This window comes from Podarcis muralis, chromosome 2 (assembly GCF_964188315.1).
Source record: "Podarcis muralis chromosome 2, rPodMur119.hap1.1, whole genome shotgun sequence".
Lineage (NCBI taxonomy): Eukaryota > Metazoa > Chordata > Lepidosauria > Squamata > Lacertidae > Podarcis > Podarcis muralis.
Genome location: NC_135656.1, coordinates 7,776,639 through 7,794,770, shown reverse-complemented (window position 1 = coordinate 7,794,770; position 18,132 = coordinate 7,776,639). Strand labels below are relative to the sequence as shown.

General features: G+C 46.7%; 1 protein-coding gene across 1 annotated transcript in view; it reads right to left on the bottom strand.

Annotated features, from left to right (window-relative positions):
• CSRNP2 (cysteine and serine rich nuclear protein 2) overlaps positions 1–15,830 on the bottom strand; it is a 39,159-nt gene extending 23,329 nt beyond the window's left edge. Inside the window, exon 1 of the mRNA XM_028721490.2 lies at positions 15,579–15,830. The gene's annotated coding sequence lies outside the window, so the exon portion shown is untranslated. The remainder of the gene's footprint in view (positions 1–15,578) is intronic.
• Positions 15,831–18,132: the final 2,302 nt, after the last annotated feature.

Here is an 18,132-nt window from a genome sequence, read left to right as displayed (position 1 = left end):
TCTGGAGACACTTCCGGGTCACGTGGCCAGCGTGACAAAGCTGCATCTGGCGAGCCAGAGCCGCACACGGAAACGCCGTTTACCTTCCCGCTAGTAAGCGGTCCCTATTTATCTACTTGCACCTGGGGGTGCTTTTGAACTGCTAGGTTGGCAGGCGTTGGGACCGAACGACGGGAGCGCACCCCGCCACGGGGATTCAAACCGCCGACCTTTCGATCGGCAAGCCCTAGGCGCTGAGGCTTTTACCCACAGCGTTAAGTACTTAATTTGTTCCGGAGGTCCGTTCTTAACCAGAAACTGTTCTTAACCTGAAGCACCACTTTAGCTAATGGAGCCTCCTGCTGCTTCCGTGCCGCCGGAGCACAATTTCTGTTCTCATCCTGAAACAAAGTTCTTAACTTGAAGCACTATTTCTGGGTTAGCAGAGTCTGTAATCTGAAGCATATGTAACCTGAGGTACCACTGTAATAATAATTTTTATTTATACCCCGCCCTCCCCGGCCAGAGCCGGGCTCAGGGCGGCTAACACCAGTAAAAATTACAGTAAAAACATAACAGGGAGGGGAGAAAACCCCAATTTAAAATACAAGTTAAAATACAATTTAAAATGCAGCCTCATTTTAAAAGTAGCCTATAGATCACATAAAGGGAGGGAAACATAAGGGTCAGACTGAGTCCAAACCAAAGGCCAGGTGGAACAGCTCTGTCTTGCAGGCCCTGCAGAAAGAAATCAGATCCCACAGGGCCCTGGTCTCATGAGACAGAGCGTTCCACCAGGCCAGTGTTAAAAAGGCCCTGGCCCTGGTTGAGGCTAATGTGACTTCCTTAGGGCCCAGGACCTCTAGAGTGTTGCTATTTATGGACCTTAAGGTCCTCCGCGGGGCATACCAGGAGAGGCGGTCTCTGCCTCTTCTATGCCACACGTCACAGGATGCCCGTTCCCCATACAGTTCTGGCACCACTTGCCTGTCTCCCCCTTCACACATGGGGTTTGCTCTCCCTTCTCCCAGATATCTTCCCCATCCCATCACTCAAGCAATTAACAAGTTGGAAGGGAGACAGCGCACAGATAGCACTTGCATGCTTCAAGAAAGCTACTTAGCTAATTGAGTGCCCAGCCTGAATAATGAGAGATCTTATTAAATGAAAAAATTGAGACAAGAACTGTCACACTCAACTTTCTCCTTCTCCCTCTGTGGGCAACCTTCTTTCGGTACGTAAAACTCATTATAGCTGGTAGGAAAGCAATTTGGAACACAGTGATGATACATCTGTGCCTTTTAAGATTTCTCAACAGATTTGTTAAGCGCAGGGAGCAAGTTGCTGTCGATTTCTTTCAAGGTTTGGAGGGACCATTGTGGCAGACGAGCCCAATAGGCAACAGCATGTCAGAGCATTGAACCAATTCATGGAGGTTAAGACTTGCCAATGGGTACTCGGCACAATGGCTCCACTACCACTGTATCCAAGTACCAGTAGCTGGAAATCACAAATGGGGAAAGTGCTGATGCTTTCAGACTTCCCATAGGCTTCTGGCTATCCACTGGGAGAACAAGATGCAGGATTACGTGGGCCTTTGGCCTGATCCAGCAGGGCTCTGACGTTCTTATGGCAGAGTTTCAGAATGACTGCTTTGGAGTAATGATCTTGTAGAACCACCTTTTCTACCCAGCTACTCAGCAGGTGAACCTAGTTTTCCTTAAATATCCTTTAGGGAAGTTGATGTGAATCCATCTTATTTATTCCCACAATTACGTTTTAAGTCACCCAAAATGTGAGAAGGCTGCCTCTGGTTTCTGGGTTGGTTCTGCTCAGAAACGTCAAATTATGTTCAGTGGATAAGGGTCCCCACCTTCTAAGGAAGACTGTATTACATGCAGGGCAATTTTTCAGCCAGAGCTCAATGGAGCTCAGCAGGTCTCAGGTGGGAGCCATTGCTATTCAAAGAGAACAAGGGAGAAGTTCATGGTGAGGTCCAGCACCTCTCTTTCTAGAAAAATAGCAATGATTATACTGCAAGGTACCCTGCAAAGGGAAGTTTTTCTACCAAGCTCTTTGAGATTAGGCACGTTCACTAGACATGCCAAGTCAAACCATTGCTTAGAAATCAAATGCTTTGGTCCCCAAGGAGGAGATCACAGATGATCTGATCCTCCTTGAGATTTTTAGGTAATAAATAATAATAATAATAAATTACTTACCGTATTTTTCGCTCTATAGGACGCACTTTTTCCCCTTCAAAAATTAAGGGGAAATGTGTGTGCGTCCTATGGAGCGAATGCAGGCTCCTTGGCTTCAGCGATAGCAACGCAAAGCCTCCGAAGCGCAGAGGGAGCGCTCCCTGCGCGCTCCGGAGGCTTCGCGTTGCTTTCGTTGAAGCCTGGAAAGCGAGAGAGCGAGAATTTTTCCTCCCTTGTTCTCCCCCTCTAAAACAAGGTGTGTCCTATGGTCGGGTGCATCCTATAGAGCGAAAAATACGGTACACCCCGCCAATCTGGCCAGGCCTTCCCAGCCACTCAGGTCAGTATGGTGCAGCACCTAAGCAAAGTTTCAGAATATCACCTGAACCTAGGCTCATGGTTAAGGTCTCCCCTCCTTGTCCATGACCAAGGTTTATCCTATGGCTACAGGTTGTGGTTAAGAAAGAGGGACCTTAACCATGATTCCAGGTTTGGGTGACAGGCTCAGCCAAAGCTTGGCTTAGTTGCTGACCCCCAAGGAGGAGCAATGCAGGTGTGAACATGTTTGCGTGGTCGTGGTAAGCCATATTGTGGCTTACCGTGATGTGCAAACTAGGCCATTAGGATGTCAAGAACCACCCTGACTATTGCTGTTTGCCATTCTATTTTGTGATGAGCACACACAGAGAAAAGACTTAAGCACCTCGCGAAGACTGACGGTGGAACTTAGAAGAGCTACCAAACGTTAGGGATGCCAGGAGCCTCACCTGAATGATCTTCCCCCCTGAACCACCCAGAGTGCAGCAACATGAATCCTGCAAGGGTCTGCACATAAGGGAGAAGTGTTTCAATGGGCAGGAGGAGAATCAGCTGTTTCTCATTATGACAAGGAATTCCAAACATGTTGAGGGTAACCCTGCGGTGTTGCAGGGGGGAAGCGCTGATGGAAAGGACAGAAGTGAACTGTGGGAGTCCTCCGGTGAAACACACCAGCGGTTCAGGCACAAAGGAGGCAACAAGAATGAGAGATGGGAGTTGGGGGGTGGGGGAGAGAAAGAATCTACCAGGGAAGTTAATTTGTTTAGGGAGTAGGGAGGAATTTGAGAAGCAGGGGTCAGAGAGGGGAAGGCAACTTCAAAAGAGAATGCCAAGCCAACCCAACCGATTGCGCTCAACCTGAAAGGAACTTTCTAGCCTGCTTGCTCTCCCTCCAGGACTTTAGGGAACGCAGGCTGTCCACCTTTCCCATTCAAGGCAGAGCTACGTACAGGAAAGCCAGTCTCCTTCATCCATTAGACCCACAAGACTAAGGGTTTGACAGGGTTATATGGTCACTATTGGCTACAGAAGGCCTTCTTGTACATCTGGAATAACTATATAAATGAATCATGATCGTTTATGTAGCACTGGGACATGTCCAGAGAAAGGCAAAAGAAATGATTTGAAGAGGGAGTGCCTGGAGGCCATATATGTAACGAAGTGGAAGGATCTGCATATTTTTAGGCTGCAGGTGAGACAAATAAAAGACAGTACAATAGCAGCCTTCAAATATTTGAAGGGTTGTCACACAAGACGATAGAGAAAATTTGTTTTCTGTTGCTACCACAGGTAGGACCCAAGCTAATGGCTTCTAACTGCGAGAAAGGGAATTTTGACTTATAAAAATTATGAAGAGCCTCCTGATGGTACAAGTTGATCAGGTTTAGATTAGGTATCTGAGTTTCTAATACTGGTCAGCCTGGGTAAGTTTTTTCAACACCCCTTTCTCCACCTTCTGGACTACGAAACTCATTCACAGAGGAAAATCTATGGACTCAAACAAATCTGTGAACAGGACAGATGAGACATCCCTTGCCTCCTTTAAAATCAGTCAAGCATTAAAAAAAAATTTTTTTTACTGACTTTGGTTACTGCTATTCCAATAAAACTCAGACCATTGGCTCTGCACGTGCGTTTTAGGGCAGAACAGAACGCAGCCGGCACACACCACTGCAACTCACCTTTGTCACATTAGTAGTCCTTATGTCAATTCATTAGCGATGTGGGTGGAGAGCTGCCAGAATGCAGGTTTACATCACCCTCAAGGATTTCCTACCAGCAAGAGTTATGTGTAAACTGAAACAGCCTGGGCTGAGCAACACATGTGCCAACTGGTCTACCTCAATGGAACTATTTGCTATTGGGCACCTGAGAAGGTTCCCTTTGTTTACAAGAAATCCTGGCAGCATATGTGGGCCCCTGCACTTTGCAAGCATGCTGAGAAAAGGTATGCCGTTCATATACTATTTCCACTCTGCTGTGTGCCACTTAGCGCACTTGTAGTACTACTACTGCTACTACTACTAATAATAATTTATTATTTATACCCCGCCCATCTGGCTGAGTTTCCCCAGCCACTCTGGGCAGCTCCCAATCAAGTGTTAAAAACAATACAGCGTTAAATATTAAAAACTTCCCTGAACAGGGCTGCCTTCAGATGTCTTCTGAATGTCAGGTAGTTGTTTATCTCTTTGACATGTGATGGGAGGGCGTTCCACAGGGCGGGTGCCACTACCGAGAAGGCCCTCTGTCTGGTTCCCTGTAACCTCACTTCTCGCAATGAGGGAACCGCCAGAAGACCCTCGGCGCTGGATCTCAGTGTCCAGGCTGAACGATGGGAGTGGAGACGCTCCTTCAGGTATACAGGACCGTTTAGGGCTTTAAAGGTCAACACCAACACTTTGAATTGTGCTCGGAAACGTACTGGGAGCCAATGCAGATCTCTCAGAACCGGTGTTATGTGGTCCCGGCGGCCACTCCCAGTCACCAGTCTACTATGACTGAACTCACCCTTGCCAGCAAATGTGGTATTAGTTTTGCTGTTGCTCCATGGAAATTTTTGAAGCTATATTTTAAAAATGAAGGCAGAATGCTTACATAGCCAGCGCAGAAACACTGCAGCCAGAGTGTCATGATCCTTCCTCTCAGGCACTGGTGATGACTGGCATGCGCGAGCAAGTGGGTCCTCACAGAACTACCTACACAGATACAACTGGCATAACCTTGTTAGCTCACAAATTCAGCAGCAATTCAGCAGGTTACAGAAATAAAGTGATGATCCAACACGTGAGAAGCAGCCCTGAAATCAGAATGGGAAAAAAAGGGGGGGGGCTAAAAAGTCATCTTGCTTAAAATCTACCTTCTTCAACCCTCTGCAAATCAGCTTACATGTGTGGAAAAAGCACCACTATGCTACAACTTGCATGCCTGACAGACGGCAAACTTCTCGCCAGCCCCAGATTAATTTACGTATAGATTTATTAATTGAATTCTCTGCAAAAAGTGACTGAAGTGACATATATAAAGGTAAAGGTACCCCTGCCCATACGGGCCAGTCTTGACAGACTCTGGGGTTGTGCGCCCATCTCACTCAAGAGGCCGGGGGCCAGTGCTGTCCGGAGACACTTCCGGGTCACGTGGCCAGCGTGACAAAGCTGCATCTGGCGAGCCAGCGCAGCACACGGAACGCCGTTTACCTTCCCACTGGTAAGCGGTCCCTATTTATCTACTTGCACCCGGAGGTGCTTTCGAACTGCTAGGTTGGCAGGTGCTGGGACCGAATGATGGGAGCGCACCCCGCCGCGGGGATTCGAACCGCCGACCTTTCGATCGGCAAGCCCTAGGCGCTGAGGCTTTTACCCACAGCGCCACCCGCGTCCCGCGAAGTGACATATATAGCACTAAACAAAACATGCAAGAAACTTTGTGATCCTCCCCCTACCTCATAACTTCTCTTGCAATGGTATGCGAGTAGGCAGACTTCCAACCCCAGTGACATCTCACACACAAGGCAGCAAACAAGAAAGAGATTCAAGCAGTTAAGTACCACTGGCAAAGTGCTGGCAGAGAAATGCATGTAGGAGTAGCCCCATCACATAATTGAGGCAGTCAAACAAGGAGCTTAAACCACTGACTACAGTCAAAAGGGGGAGAGAAAGAGAAGTGGGGGGTGGGAGGCCAATACTCCTACTTGGAGCCTTTTAATTACTGACCCCCAACCCCATCTGAAGACAGGAACTGGCACAAGCTGGGACACAACGTGGTGTTACTGGGAGGGAGAAGTGAGCTCCTTTTACACCCTCTAGCGCAGCCTTTGCCAATCTGGTTTGGGACTACAGCTCCCATCTGCACTGCTGCCCTAGGACACATATTTCACCCACTTCCCAGAGAAGCAAGAGAGCCTGTTCTCCAGGCGCAGGTGCTACTGAACACCTCTGCCATGGTAAAGGAGCCAGGACAGTCAAGAGAAAGTCAATCTCAGATTACTTCAGGGATGAATTTATGTGTATTGAAAATGACTCAATGCCTGCAAGGGCTGTTTTTCCTCGTAGACCATGCTTATGTGGGGGGGGGGGGGTTGCTGCTCTCTGACCTCCACCGCAAAAGAGTCCTCAAGTTTGTGGTTGTTTTTTATTTCAATTGACGCTGTTCTGTACCTTTGAAAGTAGTACACAGATTTCATCCTTCGCACTCAATTGACTGAAATGAGAACCGGTGTGTGTTCAGTGCTCTTTACTCTTCCCTAAGTCTACCTTGGTACTTTAACAGCTCAATGACGCTTTGTGATTACATTCAAGAGTCTCCTACCTCTTTTTATTCCCCTACATCAAGGTTAGGGAACCTGTGGTGTTCTCAATGTGGCTGGACTCCAACTCCCATCAGCTGCAGCTAGTCTGGCCAATGATGACAGGAGTTCTAGACCAGGAACATCCAAGAGATCCACAGGACCCCCATCCCTGCCCTACACACACTCTGCTCCACAGAATGTACTTTTCGCTTTGCACCTTTCTCCCACGCCAGACTTTGCAACTTGAACACTATTCTCTACGCGCAACGCTACCTCGCTCTCTTCCTTCCATAAAACAGGCTGTCAAGCTTTACTCTGCTACCAACCCAAACTCCCCCATCTCCATCACTGCCCCCCACCCCAGTTATACTTCGCACACAGCTCAAACATCCCCTCTGGCTTGTTGAAACATGTGTCTGCTTAGCAGTTTCATCAGCCGCTGGTTTCAGTACTATGGCGGAAGAATGAGAAAGCATCCCATAACAGAAAGCGCCAATTTGCAGAGACTACACATTGCCAGGGCCAACATCAAGCCAATTGCCAATATGTCTTCTGGACTGCCCCAGCATACAACCAGAGGAAACCAATGTAGCCTCAGCACTTTCAGCGTGTGAACTACATGCTGCATTTGGCAGCATTTTAGGCTGGATTAAAAACAATTGCTGGTCTTCCCAATCACATATATTCACGGTAGAGCATCTGCTTTCTATGCAGAAGATCCCTTGATCCTTGGCATCTCAAGGTAGGGCTGGGAAGAGGCCCTTGCGCCATAACCCTGGAGAGCCATTGCCTGCGAGGGTAGACAATACTGTGCTAGCTGGATCAACGGTCTGACTCAGTATGAAACACTCAACAATCCCCCTTAGTAATTGGTTGCAATTCAGGTTTCAAACCTTCATCGTTAGAGGAAACTCATTCCAGCTGCAAGTGTTCCTGGCAACATCTTGCTACTTTTTCCATTTTCTTATCAGTTCTCTCCCATTCCCAGAACATCTCCCATTCCCATCTTAGAACATCTGCGAAATCGTCACTGCTTAACTTCCCAGAAATGCAAGCTTTAATAACCATCCTGATGTGCAATGCCAGACTACAAAAGCAAAGAAGGCAAAATGAAAAGGTGTGGTCTTCCAGAAAGCACACCCCCGAAAATAACAAGGCAGTGCCATATTCAAAGCCTTCCACAGCTGGCTGAATTGGTCCCAGTTCAGAACTGGATTGTCAGGGCTTGCCACCTATTGAGGCCCGGCACAGATGCAACTCTGTCCAGCCTCTAAGCTATGATGGAAAGAAAAAGCAGCAGCCCTGCTCTGGTTCACCCACACCGCCAGTGCTCCCCTCCCTTTCACAGTTTTGGAACTATGGTTAAAAGCACTATGCAAACCTGCTTCTAATCATGGTTTGGCCCCAAGTACTGTTAGCAAACACACACACACACACACAGAAGCAAATCTGAAGATAGTTAACTTTGAAACCGAGAAGGGGAAGGGGGAAGTCTGCCTAACACACACAAGAGGCAAGTCCCATGTATATCTCCACCAACCTTTAAAAACACTTTTTTATTATTATGGGTAAGGGGCTGATTGTTTCCTCCTTCCCTTCCCTTCAAGGAAGGTTTCATGAGCTGTAGTTGGCAATGTCAAGGCTTCCATTACAGTGATTATCATTCTGCAAACTCCGAGACGTATTTTAAAAGTCATTTTGTCAAGATAAGATGATCTCCATTTTAAAATAACTCCCGGTCTAAAATCCTCCTTCTAAGCTGGGGATATAAGACAGGAGACTCTCTAGATATATTCTTGTGATTGGCATATTGCAATTTCTTTTCGTAATGCCAGTATTCGGTTTTTAAAAGGAAGCTCCTTTTAGAAGGAAGCATTTGTGAACAAAGCCGACACAGAGCGCTCACGCACAGGCCGTTCTCCATGTAATGCAATGCTGCATTGTCTTCCCGAGTTTGCAGGCAACCTGAAACAGAGACAGGAAAGTGCAAGCTTCCTGCCATGACCTTAATTTCACTGGAAGAGCAATTCCAGCAAACGCTGACATTAGAACGTACTGAAATCACGGTGCTACCTACTATCTCATAGTAAACTGTCACAGCAGACTGACAGACGAAGGGATACAAGGCTCACCTATTGGGACTCTCTCTACTAAAGGGAGGCAGAGAGAGACACAGAGAGATGGAATTTAAAACAGGAAACACCCCACCAAGAGATGATACATGAGTGTACAAAAGACTTAACTGAGGTTCTGCACCCTCCCAACATAAATCCTGGCTACGCCCATGAGATAACAATATACAAAAATAAGGCTCCAAATAAATGGTTCTTGCCCAAATTTGTAAGACTGTATGCCAGGGCACACTGCATGCCAAGAGAGAAATAAATGAAAGACTAGTGGGAACCCGAGGCACTCATCCACAAGGGAGGCTGCCCACTGTGTCTCTGCGTCATTCGTTGTAGCCTTGCCCAATGAAGTGTAAAGGGAGGGGCCAGAGGTGGGTGCCAAAGTGGGGCATCCGAGTGCCCTGTGGTGCTCACACGAACACCGGGAAGCCCAGCTTTAGCCAGTCAATTGCAATAGGTGAGCCAACACTGACGGCAGGGAGCCTTTGCCCCTTCCTCACACCAAAAAGCCCATGAATGAGGGGAGGACCCAGGGACGACAACATGGCCCCATCTGCAGGCCTGGGGCTCCCACTAGCACAAACTCCCTCTGTATTGCTGCAAAAAGCTCAGGCTATTTTGGGACTCTACAGAAGTAAATCAAAGACACATCTTTTTTTGAAAATTTAAGAACCATCAATCATCAAAGAAAGCTGGCGTGAGCCTCTGAAATAAGGGAGTGTACATATCTTCTTTCTTAAATTGCATTTTTCTTGGCGGCGGGGTGGGGGTGGGGTGGAGAATCAGGCTGTTTGTGATCTCATACCCTTCTGCAATAGAATAACCTCTGCAATAGAATAACCTCATCAAGAATTCCCCGAGTGTCCAATTTCACAAAGTTACCACATATACAGCAGAAATGATGGTGCCTAGAATGACATGGCACCATCACTGCAGAGAGAAGCAAACTGCACTAGTATTGGGTGATGTCATCTGAAGATGCTGAGGAACGTAGAGGCTCTGCAAGTACCCCATACTTACTGCTCTCCTGCCATAAAAACAAACAAACATGGGGAATATCCCAAAGCAACAACACTAATGTTCCTATTGCAAACTACTGTAGGGTCAGTAGTGTGGATGGTGCTCTGTACAAAGCAATTAAATACTGACACAGATACCCTACAGAACAAATTGAAAAAGCCATTATTTTTGAGGGACAGGTCTGGTCTGGTTGCTTTGAGCACAGAGCTATCCTGTTGTCTATGGGTGGAATCCAAAATAAGCTTTCGTCCAGACCCAGTACCAACACTGAATGCACACCCAGTGGACCACACAAGCTCTTGTCAAGGCACCAAGGGCTCTGCCAAACAAAGAGCTCCTTTTTCAAATGTGTACGCTAGGATTTGGAACCAACTTCCAAGAACGTCACAAGAGGGGATGTCGCCGCACTTTGAATAGGGGAAGAGGGGCAATAAATAACATGCTCTGCACATACCCACAAATTTCCAAAGAAATAAACTAGGAGGAGGGAGTAGCAAAAATGGTAAGCAACTGCAAGTGTGACCCTACGCAGCTAGGTTCAGGTGGTCATGTTGGTTTAAGAAGCTGAGATAGCTTTGTCTGCACACACAGCACCTACTCTCCTCCCTCTTCCAGGATTTAAAAGCAACATCAAACCATGGTTTAAGATCCCGGTTTGTTCCAAAGGCATTGTTACTGATAATTGGAGACTTAGGGATGCATGGGTAGGCAACAAGGCTCACTTATCTCTCAGCCCATTTGCCTGAGCCCAGTCCATGTGTTTTGCTGCACTATAAACCAATTAAGTCATTCAGATAACAAGGCACAGCTTCTAAGCGACAACATCGGATCGCCCTGTCACCATACTCCAGAGAATAGGTTAATCACATAGGTTAAATAACGTTTGTGAGCTGAACCTACAACTGAGATCAGAGGACAATCAAGAGCACGGTCTTACTGCAACTAGTTTAGTATGCATTGCTTAGGAAGCTAGTTGGACAAGGGCATGGGAGCACAGAGTTCAAACCCCTGCTCAGTCACAAAGCCCACCGGGTAAAACATGGGCCAGTTGCTCTTTCTCACCCTAACCTCTCTCATAAGGGAGCTGTGATGATTAAAAAAAGAGAGAAGGGAGAACCATACACACCCTTTCTTGAGAGCTTTGGAGGAAAGGCAGGAATGAATCTTGATTTTGTGTTCTATTAGTAATAATTTTATTGATAACTATATTGCATTTAGAGAGATTTTTCTGGTTAACCCATCTACAATTTTTTTCTCAATATTTATTTTTAATTGCATCATGTCTGTTGGCCGGATGCTTCTTCTCTATTTCAGGGGGGTTCAAAGGTCAGACATATTTTTAATAGGGTTAACTTGTCTTTAGTCCTTTTTCAGAGTTTAAAATTCCCAGGTGCCAGGCACATTTTGCGACTGGTGCAGATCCAACTGCGACCATGTGGAGATTTATGGATGGCAGGGTGGCAACTGACATCTCCATCTGGCTGGCTCCTCCAGCTTTCATAAGCAGCTCAGCAGAAGAGCTTATTTATTGCATTTATATCCCAGCTTTCCCTTCAATGATGACATGGTTTACCTCCCTCAATCAATCAATCAATCAATCCCTACAATGACCCTGTGAGGTAGATTAAGAGGCTGTGACTGGCCCCAGGTCACCCAGTCAGCTTCAGGACAGAGTGGGGATTTGAACCCTGATCTCCCAGGTTCTAGTCTGACCCTCTAACCACTATACCACACTGGCTTCTCAGAGTGCTTCTGCTACGGTGCAACAATATAAATTAAGCAGCTAAATAAATATGGGGAAAGCAAAATGTCACTTAGATAAGGATCTGCTATATTTTCCTTGAAGCTTGAATTTGTTTTATTCTGGGTTGTTTTACTTAATGTTTTAATGTGTTGTAAACAGCTTTGAGATTTTTTTCCTTTATAATTTAAAATGACATAGACATAAAATTAATAATAATAATTGTAATAGTAATAATGTTTCATGGAGGGAAAATGGCACATAGGAATTACATTGTGGTGACCATAATTTAGGATTAAGATGCCATTTGGCAATTATATAAGTTAATTTATATCTTTGTTTCTAACACTGTTTGCACTCCTTGAACTAGTCAGAATCAGCCTGTTCTGTAAGTGAGAACTTACAAAGGATGACAGACAACTCAGACCATTCACTTGGCAGCAATGGAACATGCTGTGGAATAAATAAGGAGCAGATTATTGCTCATCCATGTAAAAAGTGGCTTATTTCATACCACTGGGGTAAGAATACTATGTTTGAATTTGCTCTCAAGTGCAGATATGCTATATGAGAGTTTTGTTGTCAGCAAGTGTGAAATGCACCATCCTAAACAATTACAGAAGAATTCTAGCTCAGTTAAAGCTATGTTTCTTTGTGGCCTCTTCTATGTTCTCACCATAATTCGGACTTTTATACATCAGACTCTGAAAGATAACCTTCTTGAAAAGTCATTATGACATCACTTGTTCTGAGGCAAAGAAGACACGTCTTTGGTTAAGCTCCAAGGCAAGCTGTTCCCTCATCTACTCTAGGACCATTTTACTGGGCCTAACATCACCTTCCAAACTATCACATAATCATTCTCATGTATCTTCTTATGAACTCTATCACCATGTTTCAGCAGGTTACACTGGGCAAATACACAGAATAGGCAAGTGTCCAACTCTAAAAAGCAGGAGTACAGACACACATGGCATTAAAATCACTTATTGATACTATAAGCCCAACATCTTGAAGACTCACTTGAACACAGTACAGTGGTACCTTGGAATTTGAACGGAATCAGTTCCAGAAGTCCGTTCAACTTCCAAAACGTTTGGAAACCAAGGTGTGGCTTAGGATTGGCTGCAGGAAGCTCTTGCAGTCATTCAGAAGCCGTGGAAGCCCCATTGGACGTTTGGCTTCCAAAGAACGATCGCAAACCGGAACACTCACTTCCGGGTTTGCGGCATTCGGGAGCCAAGGTACGACTGTATAGTATTTTACAAATTCAAAATCAGCAGTACATATGGTTGACTTTTTCGGGACATCAACATGAGGATTTGGAGGCAGACACTTGAGCTATTATATACCAGCTTTTCCTAACTTGGTGGGTTCCATATGCTGTTGGACAACATTTCCCATCATCCCAGACCAATGGCTTGGCTATGCTGGCTACAGTTGATAGAGCGCAATATCTGGAGGGCACCAGGTTGGTGATGGTTGTATTATGCCCACAGGGCTTATTAGGTTGTTGCCACTGGCAATCAGGGAATCAGTTCCCTGGCAAATGTATTTATGCACAAGCGTGGCAGGAAAACCCTCCCAGAGTTCTCTACCCACAACTGAACACTCATAATGTGGGAGGCGAGGAGGGGGATTTTTTCTCACTTCATGCCATGTATGAGAAATACCACCACTGCCACTCCCTCAAGTTCTCCATCACTTCATGCAGGGCTGAGCAATTTTCAAACTTTGTGGAACCCTGTACGGAAGTCTATGCTTTTGGTTGAATATACCATTGGCTTTCATGCAACATCTGATGACTGGGCTGTGTTTTGTATTGCCAATAACTTTGGGGAACCTTGATCATGACCCTATTGCAATTATTATTATATTATTCAGAAGACATCTGAAGGCAGCCCTGTTCAGGGAAGCTTTTAATATGTGAAATTTTAGTGTATCTTTCATCTTTGTTGGAAGCCGCCCAGAGTGGCTGGGGAAATAATAATTATTATTATTATCTACCTTTACGCACTTGACTCCAACACATTCAATGACAAGCTGAGGTAAGAGGCCACTGTGTTTTCCAGGCTTAACAGAATGACTCTTCAAGATATTAAGATTTTCCTCACACCCCCAGCTCCATTTCAAAAAGGAAGATTTCATCGAAACACAAACCTCATCAAAATACACACAGAAGAATCTATCCAGTGCAGCATTCCAGTGAAAGGGGGCAGCTGACCTTTAATGTATCACATTGAAAGAGGGGGAGGAAACATTTCAACTCAGGAAGTGCCAGCAACTCAGTAAGACAATGCCATTCCATTTCTCACGACCTTCACTCTTGCTAAAAATAACTAATAGGGTATCTCACATCTGACCCCATAGCTTGGTCATGGGGAGGTGGACGATCTAAGGCGGGGAAAGAGAGAGACTTTCCAGAACCTTCTAAAGAAAAGGCTTACAAGAGCCTTCAAATGCTGGGAAGAAAAGTAATATGCATTGTATTCAGGAATTGCCGGGGATTCAACTGCTGTTAAAACACTTGATCTTCAAGGCCAAACTTCCATTATACTGTTCTTGATATTAGAGCTCTAAAAGCATATGAGCCCACCTTGACTCTGACAAACCATTTCTAATGTAATCTCAAGAATAAAAGATCACTGCCTGACATGTCCGAAACATCACTCTGAACTCCATCAATGAAGCAGAAAGAGTCCCCCATGAATGTCATATTATCTCATCCAATAAGCCCATATAACATTTCCCCGTTCTAGGCCACAAAACCAAGAACAGCACATGAAGGCCCCAAAGATTCTCTAGGCACATATCCGCAAGCCACAGTCCTTACTCTACACCACAAAAGGTCTCAATGCCATAAGGAAGAACAAAATACTTCTTTTCAGAAGCACCTGCCCTTTTCAATCAGCCCAGCTTGGGTGTGCATTAGCATAGCTGCTGTACCAAGAGATAGTTGCTGAGTTCTTCTTGAGATAGATGAAGATCTACCAAAGCAGCAACTAGAGGTAAGACACCTGTGTGGGAGGAGGGGGGGCGGGCTATTGATGTAAACTTGAAATAAGTTGAATTCTTTAGCAATTTCAAAGATAATATTAATTCAGCTCAGGATAATAGACACAACAGCTCTCTCTCTCTTTGTCTCACATGCATTAAAAGGCATCTTTTAAGACGTGGGGAGGGAGAGGCGAGACAGAGCGAAAAGGAGCAACCTGCTGCATCACTGGGGGGGGGGGGGGGAAAGCATGCAATGTTCAGGAGCAGGGCCTAGTTCAACCCAGCTGGGTAGGTAAGCCCTGCACCCCCCCCCCAAAAAAAAGGTGGGCAGCCAGCAGGCCATTTGAAAGTGGAAGTCTACCCCGCAGCCTTGCAATGTGAAAAAAAAGAGCGTTAAAAGTCAATAATCACTTCTTCATGAAGTAGCCTTTAGCCTCAGGGAGGGACTGAAAAGGGATGGGGAAGGAGATGATAAGGAAGGGGGGGGGGAGGTTAAAGGGGTTCTCACCCCCCCCCCCTTTCTGAAATCTCAAGCAACTACAAAATAATCTAAGGAGGGGGAATAAGGCTGAGGGACCTCCCCTCCCCTTAAGAAGTGAGTAAAATCCACTGCCTTCAAACCAGATATACAGTATAATTATGGTCCTGGGATGCTATAATTATAATTAAGGAACTGCAGAAATAATCTAAGGAGGGAGAATAAGGCTGAGGGAGCTCCCCTCAAGAAATGAGTGAAACCTACTGCCTTCAAACCAGGTATATATGCAGGTATCTGCATACAGTATACAGATAATTATGGTCTGGGATGCTCTATATCTGTATATATGAAGGGAGGATGAAGCGCCTTCTGACCTCCCTCTGGTCCCTTCAGCCTCCTTTCTCTGCCCCCCCCGACCCCCCTCACTCACCGGGTGGGGGCTCCTCCTCCCTCCCGCCGGTCCCTCCTCCCCTCCCTCCGCACAGGCCGGGGCTGCAGGGCGAAGCTCCCCCAGGGTCAGGGGGGGACGGGAGTCAAGCAGCGGCGCCGTGCTTCGGGAGGGGAGGGAGAGGGAAACCGGTGGGGGCGGTGGGGGCGGCGGCGGCGGCTCTGGCAGGCGACAGCCCCGGGCGGCGAGGACCCCCGGCCTCCTCGGCTCCGGCTCGGCGATAACAATAGGGCTGCCGGCGCAGCGCCTCCCTTTATATAGCACGAGCCACGTGACGCGCCTCCTCGGCGCGGGTTTTTTTTCCCCCCCTCTCTCTCCCTCACAAACGCGTGGGGCGGGCCGCGGGGCAGCATGGGAAATGTAGGCGCTTCCGGAGAGGCGCCCGGCTCGTGCGCGCGCAGTTTTTCTCAGGAGGCGGGGGAGCGGGGAGAAAGAGTCTCCCAAGGTAGAACGGCGGCGCTTTGCACACCGGGAAATGGAGTCCAGAAAGGGTGGCTTGAAGCGGGAAGCGCATGACAGCGCGCGGAAAGCGGGCTTGCTGTTCCAGGCGCTCCACCTAGCGGCCGCTGAGGGTAGAGGACAAGCTTAGCTCGTCATGGTTCTCGCCGCCTCCTTCACCCAAACCTTACTTAAGAGGGAGAACTGTCTGATAGGAAGAGATGACCAAAAGCAGGGGTCAGCACACTTTTTCAGCAGGGGGCCGGTCCACTGTCCCTCAGACCTTATGGGGGGCCGGACTATATTTTGGAAAGAAAAAAAAAAAAAAAGAACGAATTCCTATGACCCATAAATAACCCAGAGATGCATTTTAAATACAGTACAGTGGTACCTCGGGTTAAGTACTTAATTCGTTCCGGAGGTCTGTTCTGAACCTGAAACTCTTCTTAACCTGAAGCACCACTTTAGCTAATGGGGCCTCCTGCTGCTGCCGCGCCGCCAGAGCACGATTTCTGTTCTTATCCTGAAGCAAAGTTCTTAACCTGAAGCACTATTTCTGGGTTAACAGAGTCTGTAACCTGAAGCGTATGTAACCCGAGGTACCACTGTACAAGCCATAGCTGTCAACTTTCAGATTTGAAAATAAGGGATCAGCAGCCTCAAAAATAAGGGATATCTAACAATCTGGGATAGCAGCGGGAAGCAGCAGGAATAAGGGAATTTCCAGCAAAAAAAGGGAGGGTTGACAGCTGTGATACAAACACACATTGTACTCATGTAAAAACACCAGCCAGGCCCCCCAAATCACCCAGAGATGCGTTTTAAATGAAAAGACACATTCTACTCATGTAAAAACACGCTGATTCCCAGACCATCCGCCGGCCGGATTGAGAAGCATAGCTGTCAACTTTCCCCTTTTCTTGCAAGGAATCCTATTCAGAATAAGGGAATTTCCCTTTAATAAAGGGAAATGTTGGCAGCTATGTTTAGAAGGTGCTTGGGCCGGATCCGGCCCCCAGGCCTTAGTTCCAGGTTTTTAAAGCAGAGGTTGGATGGTCATCTGCTGTGTGATCCAGTTGAGATCCTGCATTGCACGGGGGTTGCACTAAATGACCCTCACTGCCCCTTCTGGCTATGATTCAGATGCCTTTGGAAAAAACCTGCATTGTTATACAAGCTCCTTGCTTGATGTTCTAAGGCAGTGGTGTCCTAACTTTTTTCAAAGAAGGCCAGATTTGATGAAGTGAAGGGCCGTGGGGGCCGACCAAAGTTATTGACCTTTTTAGGATTGAAGTTGTTGAGCTTTTCTTAGGATTGGAGTTGTTGAGCTGCTTTTATTATTAAGGTTGTTAACTTTTTTTAGGATTTTACCCCAGGAAATAAACTGCCACAGGAGCCAGATTAAACCGACCAGAAGGCCAGATTAGGCCCCCAAAGCGGACTTTGGACATGTCTGTTCTAGGGGAACGGGAATTCTAGAACATCAGGATACCATCCCCTTCTGGTAGATTTCCAGATTTTATAAACGGGAGCATTTTCCTTCCAACTCTACGATTCTATAATGAGACGTATGTGTCAACTTTGCATTGGCATTCTCAATGGTGAAACAGCCAGGGCTTTTTTTTTCCAGGTGGAACTTGCTGGAACTCAGTTCTGGCACCTCTCCAGGTGGGTGCCAGTGCCATTAGAAGAGAACAAGGGAGGTGTTCATGGTGAGTTTTGGCAACTCTTTTCCTAAAAAAATAGCACTGGCTATAGCCCTATTGGGATGCGGGTGGCACTGTGGGTTAAACCAGTGTTTCCCAACCTTTTTTGGGCAAAGGCACACTTGTTTGATGAAAAAAATCTCGAGGCACACCACCATTACAGCCCCGTGACGTCAGTGCGCAGCGTCACGCCGGGAGGGACGCACGAAAGTGTAAGTTTCAATTTTTTCCCCTCCCCCTTGTCGGGGAACCTCCAAGTTTGGGGGTGGGGGGGGAGGAGGCAGCAAAGCGAGGGACTGAGGGACTCCTCCAACGACAAGGGTTGGGGAAGAAGAGAAAGGGCTATTCCGCTCCAGTCACGGGAGGGGAATATGTACTGGCCCAACTGGTGT